Consider the following 8,263-nt stretch of genomic DNA (forward strand, 5'->3'; position numbering starts at 1 on the left):
AAAATGGACAGATAGGAAGCACGGACAACTGAATTTTTACATAACTCAAGCCCTTTCGGGACATGGTGTGTTTAATGCTTTCAGGTATAGAATCGGGAAAGCAGGAGTGGACGAATGCTGGTACCACCCAGGAATAGTGGACACCCCCGAACATACGTTGGTAGTATGTCAAAAATGGAGCGAAGAAAGAAAACCTCTGACGAAAGCACTAAATATCAGACCGGAGCGGCTAAGTATGGAAAATATCATGGAAGGGATACTTACCTGCGAGAACACCTGGAATATCTTTTCAACCTACTGCAAAAACATACTCACCAAGAAGGAGGCCGAAGAGAGAAGAAGAGAACAAGAAAACTTGGACAATCCAATCATGAGGGGCACCGACGATGATCTGGAATCTGCAGACGCGGATAGGATGGCGGACCTATAAAAAATTAAGATAAGTTAAGTTAAACTGTAAGATAAATGTAAATAGATAAATAGTATTAGGATTAAAAAGATATGAAAAAGCTCTTAAATGTATTTCAACACTGTGTTGCAGATCTCTCTGGAGGGACTACGAGGAGCGGGAGGGGGATGCTGAGCTGGAGGACGTTGCTGGGACTGGAGGCAAGGACGGAAACGAGGAAGATGACCCAAGGACGACTGATGCCTGAGTGAAAGCGAACTTCGCGGGTCCAGGCTATGCCGACACCAGGGAAAGAAAACTCAACTTCGACCAAGGACTTTCTGGACACCCGGTATATCAGACTGCAGCAGCGACCCCCCCCCCCTCTCGCCCGCGGCGGCCCCACCGAGGGGAGACTGCAGCACGGTAAGGAATGCAAGAGTTAGAAGAAGGACCAGCGGCATATTACTTGTACAAAGGGTTGCGGTATTCTAGGCGAGATGAAATAGCGGAGAACAGAACCTTTAGGTTCCACACAGTTCCACCTAGAATAAGATAAAGTAGAGCGCTAAGTTTAGATCGAAATAGTGTAGAAAGTGATTAGGTATGTCAGGGGAAGCTACGCCAGCGGCGTATTGCTTTACACGCCGACAAGATGGCGGACGACGCCACGCGCACGTGGCAACGCAGTTTTTAATAAATTATGTGGGAATGATCGCATCAGCTGTGAAGGCCATCAGCTGACCGGGTCGTTGCCCTCGCGTCATAAACAAGCGTCGCGCACCCGATCGTCGAATGCCGGGCGTCTTTTGGAAAAACGCGACGATGCGGTCGGAACCAGGGAAACGCGATAAACGACAGTACCACGAAAACGCGATCAACAGTAGTATCACGAGAACGCGATTAACGATTAGAACGATTACAACTCACGGCTTACGATAAAGGATTAACGATTACGATTACGATTTACGGCTTATGTTTAAAGGACCACGAATACGGATACGTTTTATTGTTCTTCTCTCGCGATATTATTGTAATTTTCGACACTTCTACAAATAAAGGGCAGATACTTTTTATCTATAAAAATCCTGTTCCTACAATTATAAGTAATAGAGAGAACATTTGTGCACCAGAAGTGTGAACTCGATGCTTTCTGGACAAGACGAGTAATTTAAGACCATTTTCAAACCGTAAAAAAGCCTAAATAAAAAGATATTTTTGCGGGGTGAGGGGGGTAAAAAATTAACAAATAAAACAAGATATTATAAGAAAGAAAAGATAAGTGCAATTTTTCGATTAGGGGAATAGTTTTGAAAATACAGCTATTTTAAAGTAGTGCTAAGACGGTTAAAGCCGATATAGCACGAGCAAAAGGTATAAAGGTTTGCAACTCGTCGACTCCACAAGGCAGGCGTGTGTGGGGGCAATGTCCTCTCTATAAACGTTACAAATGCGAATGCGAATTTAAATTAAGGACATAGGAAACTGACTTTCAACAAAACGAATTACCCTTCAGCGGAAAGCAGACAAGGGTAAAATTCAAAAATAATAAGAACAAATATCAGAACGCTCGCGAGCAACTACCGTTAGCAAAGTCAAAAAAGAAAAAACCCGACCGAAATGGTAATAACAACGGGGTGAGCTCGAGGCCAAACCCCAGCTGAACAAAGACTTAATAACAAATACGGTTGGAGTACCGAAAAGGGGGGGACAACGGAATAGGTCACGCGAAGCACAGCCCGGAAATTTAAAATCAGAACGATTTGAACCTCGAAAGAGATATGATCCAAGTGAATTTTCATTTAGAAATTGAGTAATAGCAGAAATTTGAATCTTTCAAATTTTATTTAAAAACAGTACAGTCTAGTAATTATTAATTAATTATTGTACAGTTTATTAATTATTACCGAAAATCAAAGGAAAAAAAGCGAAATCCGGAGTTCCAGTGCGAAATAAAACGCGAAAAACGCGAATATTGCAAAAAATCCGCGAACTTTTGCAAAATAATACGGAATAAACCGAAAATTTCAGTGTTCGGTGTTAACTATAGCAGTTTAACTCGAAAAAACTGAACAATAAAATCAAAATAGAAAATAAAAATTAAAATTCGGGTTAAAATAAATAGAAAATAGAGATAAAAAGTGAGAACATTCGCGATAAAAGTGAACGAAACGTGAACAATGAACGGAATATAGACTATTAGTAAATTAATTAATAACTATAAACGCTATCGAAGTGATTTATTTATCGATTAATTGGACAAAATAGTTAATTGTGCACGTGAAAGGAATAGAACTTGGAAAAAATACCCGAAGGGACCATTGGAGAAAGAAGGCCACGTCGCGAGGGGTCGGTCGGAGATCAGAAGTAAGTCGACACATTATAGAAAAAAGGGTTAGACCCCGGACCTATATAGCGGTAGACCGAAAGTGCTCCGATTGACTTAAAATTTGAAACGTAGCTATTATAAAGGGTAGCGAGCAGAAAGGGTCTGAAAGGGAGATATTTCTCCCGGGTGGGGAAGAAAATATAAACCCGTTTCGTGTGATAGGGCAGAACCGATACGAGTACGGTATAGAGTTTAAAAATACCTGTCCAACGAGCCCTCAAACGGCCCGATCGGACAAAGTTTAGGAAAGCGTTATACCGGGTGACAAATAAGTTTTTAATAAATCCGAGAGAAACTGAGTACGTGGAGCCCCTTTGTATAAAATTTTAAGAACTAAGGGTGGGGAGGGGTTTAAGGAAACCCCAGGGTGGGGAGGGGTTTAAGGAAACCCCGTGGTGGGGGAAAAGCCCGCCTACCCCCATTTTTTAACCAAAAAACGGGTTTTTACAACTATAAGGAGACGTTTTTCGGAAAAATTTTCTACAGGCCGAGTAACCCGAACACCTAGGGCTAAATGAAGAGATAATAAAAAAAGGGGGTAAGCTACCCAAAAAAGGCCACTTTGCTCTTGGTCTAAGATCAAAAAAGGGCTTTTTGAGGGCACTTTCCGATAGAATTCGAGAGTGAGACACTTTATAATATATTTAAGGTTAGTATAGCAATAGAGAACGTAGATTAGACAGCCAAAAAAAAATTACATATAATTTTCTGAATTATTATTATTACCTTTTTGTTATAGACGCTAGGTGAATTACTATCTCTTTTTTCTTTTTCGTTATATAAGCTAGGTTAGCCGTACTGTAGTTTATAAACAAATAATTTAGACTATGAGTAGAATAGTAAATTAAGTAAAATAGATAAGTTTTCTTTATAGGCGAATAAAACAATTAGTAGTTAAGTGCGAGCGATTAGACATATAGGAATAGGGATCCAAACTGTAGTTTATAAACAACTAACTTAGACTAGGATTAGGATAGAAATTAAGAAAAGATAAAAAAGTTTTCTTTATATGCGAATAATATAATTAGTAGTTAAGTTGCGAGCAAGTAGACATATAGGTATAGTTAGAGATTGATAGAAAAATCAGCGAGCGAAGCGAAAGCTAAGAATTTGAGAAACTTTATCTTAAATTAAAAACCAGCGTTCTTATGTTGGCGAGCGAACTTAAATTATAAACCAGCGATTTTATGTCAATTTTGAAATTTGAAACTACAGAATATAGACAAATACCCGTAAAAAAAAAAGGGTTAGGGTTAGGGTTAGGGTTAGGGTTAGGGTGGGGACCAAGGGGATATGGGCTTAGTAGTGGTGACTCGGATCCACTGCTAGGTATACCACAGTGGTGGTGGTCATATCCCTAAAATCCTCTACGCTCCACCTCCTCGTGGTGGTCCCTGGGAACACACATAGTTGTGTGTTGCTAACGGAGCGAGGGGTATTCCGCGGGAAGTAGTCCCAATGATGTGTGAGGCGATGCCGGCGGGATCTTCGGATCCTGGCAGGGCCTCCCTTGCCGGTAAGGTTCACACGGAGGGATGAAAAAAAACCGCGGAATGGGTCCTGCGATCACGACCGGGGAGGTCGCCGCAGGGCCCTTGCCGTAAACCGGTGGTCATGTTTTACCGGAACGGTGGTCTTGCCTTAACCGGCCGGGCCGCGAGGATGATAACCTCTATAAAAAAATCCCCAACCCTAAGCTTCGGTGCGCGGTGAGAGGGTACGCCCTGGCAACAGGGCGTGGCTGGTGGGGTACACCAGTCGCGAGCGCACCAACATCCACTGGATACCTGGCGCCTCCAGTGCGTATATAGCCTTACCCGGGTAGTGGGGGCTCTGCCCGGGTGGACCTCATTTCCCGCCACACTCGTGGGATCAATATGGAATCTTCAAACAAAAACCAAATTGTAGAGGGAAAGGAGGGGGAACCACACCCGGAAGTGGTTGAGGGGGGAGCTGTGGTGGCACCTGTGCCATCACAGGTTATGGGACCACCGGCCCCGGTCGACCGTCCGAAGCTTCGGGCGAGGAAGGGGACCCCGGGGCACGCTGGACCCATCGGGGAGGAGGACCGAGCGTCGGTCACGTCGGCCAGATCGGTCACGTCGGCCGGGTCGGCCGCCCCCTCCACCAGCGGTGCGGGCAGCAAACGCCCGCTCACCCCGACTCCGGGGAGAGCGTCGCCGACCCCGTCCGATAAGCGGGATAGACTGGACGGGGACGTGAGATTTTACCAGCTACCCCGCCCGGAGGTGAGAGGCCTGCTCCCCGGGGAGCTGACCGCCCTCCTCGTGGAACTCGCCAGGGAAAACCGGGACATGGCCGACAAGAGTCGGAACTTAAAAGGGACCTTCGTGAAGGGATTCCGCGAGTCCTCGGACCTCATCGAGGAGGTCGCGAATGAAATCGACCGCAGGGGATTTCCGGGGGGAATTCCTGCGGTCGGCTCTGACCCCTCGTCCCTCACGGACGCCGAGGCCGGCCTCTTACGGGAGCGCTGCGCGGCGTTGGAGAGGGAGTTGCGGGAGACCCGCGACTCCCTCGAAGCCATCAGGGGGGAGTTGATGGCGGTCAAGCGGCTCCGCGACACTGCCCCCCTGCCTGCGCCGGCTGTCGTCAAGGACACCGCGGCGCCTGCATTGGACCCGATGGTCCAAATGCGGGCGCTCATGGAGGCGGGGCTTAGCTCCATCCGCCAAGAGATGCGGGTGGAGCTCCGCCGCGCGGTGGCGGCCGTTGCCCCAGCTACGGGGGCACGTGGGCTCCCCCGCCCGTCGCCGCGCGTGCCGCCGGCCTCGCCGACACCTGCGCCTGCGCCGCCAACGCCGGACCCTGCCCCTGCCCCGGGGCCGGGGGAGAAGAAAAAGAAGAAGAAGAAGAAGAAGGGGAAGAAGGCTGGGGAGGCTCCCCAGCCTTCGGTCGCCCGCCCGATCCCGCCCCCTGCGCCCGCACCGGGTACCCCGGCTAAGCAGGAGACCTGGGCGAAGGTGGTCGGGAGGCGAGCCATCTCCGCGGCCAAGGCCGCTGCTAAGGCCGCGGCTGAGGTGGCGGCAGCCGTCTCGGCTGGCGCCCCAAAGGCAAGGAGGGCCGCTACCCCCGCCTCGAAAGGCTTGAAAGCAGCGGCCAAGGTCAGGGCCCCGCCACGCTCCGCGGCAGTCACCGTGACTGTCCCGGAGGGGAGCGGGGCCTCGTATGAGGAGGCCATTAGGAGGGCCCGCCAGGGCGTCGATTTAGACGCCCTCGGCATCGGGGCCCTCCATTGGAAGAGGGCGGTAACCGGGGGCCTCATTATTGAGGTCCCCGGTGCCGATGGGGGCCCCAAGGCCGATGCCTTGGCCGCCAGAATGGCCGCCGTCCTGGGGGGGATGGACGTAAAGGTGTCCAGGCCCGTGAAGAAGGCGGAATTCCGCCTCACGGGCCTGGAGGTATCCGTGACCCCCCAGGAGGTAGTGGAGGCGGTTTGTAAGGCCGGGGGCTGCACCGCCGAGTCCGTTAGGGTTGGGGAGCTTAAGGCTCCGCCCAGCGGGCTTGGCACCATATGGGTGCAGTGCCCGGCCTTGGCGGCCCTGGCTATAGAGAAGGCCGGGAAAATACGCGTGGGGTGGTCCACCGCCCAGGTGGTTGTGCTGGCGGCTAGGCCGCTGCAGTGCTTCCGCTGCCTTGCCCTGGGGCATGTTCGGCAGCGGTGCACTGCGGAGGTCGACCGCAGCGGTCACTGCTACCGCTGCGGTGACGCCTCCCACCGGGCGGTGGACTGTAAGGCGCCACCCCACTGCGTGGTCTGCGCGGCCTTGGGGAGACCGGCGGGCCACAAGGCGGGGAGCAAGGCGTGCTCCCCGCCACCAAAGGCCAAGAAGGAGAAAAAGGGGGCGGGCGGTGTGGCGCCCACCCCTGTTGCGCCACCGGACAACCCGGTGGCGAAAGCGGCCGCTCCCCCAACCTCCAAGGGGGAAAGTATGGAGGTGGAGGCGGCCCCCAGCGGGGCGGGGGGTAATGACCCCCCGCCACCCGCACCGGCGGCTAAGGAGGGGACCAGCGCGAAGGCCAATTAATGGCCCATATTCCGCGCTGGTCCCCTCTCCCGGTACTCCAGGCCAACCTCAACCACTGCCGCCAGGCGCAGGACCTAATGGTCCAATGCCTGGAGGAGTGGGGGGTTGGCCTGGCCGTCGCCACGGAGCCGTACAGAGTCCCGGACCACCCACACTGGTCCGGGGACGATGACGGCTCCGTGGCGATATGGTGGCGTCGCCACTCGGCGACTGTGCCCCCCTGCTCCGTGGTCGAACGGGGCAGGGGGATGGTTATGGTAAAGTGGGGAAGATTTCTGGTCGTGGGGTGCTACAGCTCACCCAGTTACGACTCCGCCGAATTAGGGATGTTCCTGGACCGGCTGGGGCTTATGATAGCCCCGTATATAGCCGGTCCAGTGTTGGTCCTGGGGGACCTCAATGCGAGGTCCTCCACCTGGGGTAACCCCGGGACCAACGCCCGAGGCGGAGTCCTGGAAGACTGGGCGGAGGGGATGGAGCTCCGGTTGTTAAACCGGGGCTCCGTGCCTACGTGCGTGAGGTGGAATGGCTGGTCCATAGTGGACGTGTCATTCGCGACGGCCGCCGCCTCACGCCGTGTGTCCAATTGGCGGGTCTGGAGTGGAGAGACCTTGTCGGACCACAGCTACGTCCTGATGGACGTGGCTGTGGTCTCGGACTCGCCATTGGACACGCCCCTCCGACGTGGCACCCCGTCAGCGCCCAGATGGGCGCTGAAACGACTGGACGGGGACCTCCTGAGGGCCGTGATTATCGGCTCCGCCTGGCCTTCGGCCAGGGAGCGCGAGGCAGACGAGGGGGCGGCTTGGATCCGGGGCACGTTACAGATGATCTGTGACGTGGCGATGCCCCGGGTCCGAGCTCAGCCCCCGAGAAAGTCAGTTTACTGGTGGTCGGGGGAGCTGGCCGAACTCCGCAGTTCGGCCGGCCGAGCCCGCCGCCAGTATGCCCGCGCCCGTCGCCGCCATTTTCTGGGCGGCGACGCGGAGCCGAGGGTCGCCGAGCTGTACAGGGAGTACAGATCGGCGGCCGTGGCCCTCAAGCGTGCGATTGCCGCTGCTAAGGCCAAGGCCTGGGATGAGCTCCTGCTCACCCTCCGTGAGGATCCGTGGGGACGCCCGTATAAGGCGGTGCTTGGGAAGCTCCGCCCCTGGGCGTCCCCGGTCACGGAGCGGTTAGACCCGGAACTTCTGGGGCGCGTAGTGGATACCCTCTTCCCCCTGAGTGAGGGGGGGAGGGAACGCGCCCCGGGTCCGGCCATTGAATGGTCGGACGAATTCCGGGTCACCGAGTGGGAGCTGTACCAGGCCGTCCGGGAGCTCCGGGCCAGGGGCAAGAAGGCCCCTGGCCCCGATGGGGTTCCCGGTGGTGTAATGGCCTTAGCTATGGAGGTCCTCGCCCCGGCGTTCAGGAGCGTCATGGACGCGAGCCTGCGCC

The sequence above is a fragment of the Halictus rubicundus genome, unplaced genomic scaffold, assembly GCF_050948215.1.
Source record: "Halictus rubicundus isolate RS-2024b unplaced genomic scaffold, iyHalRubi1_principal scaffold0399, whole genome shotgun sequence".
In the NCBI taxonomy this organism is placed as follows: Eukaryota; Metazoa; Arthropoda; class Insecta; order Hymenoptera; family Halictidae; genus Halictus; species Halictus rubicundus.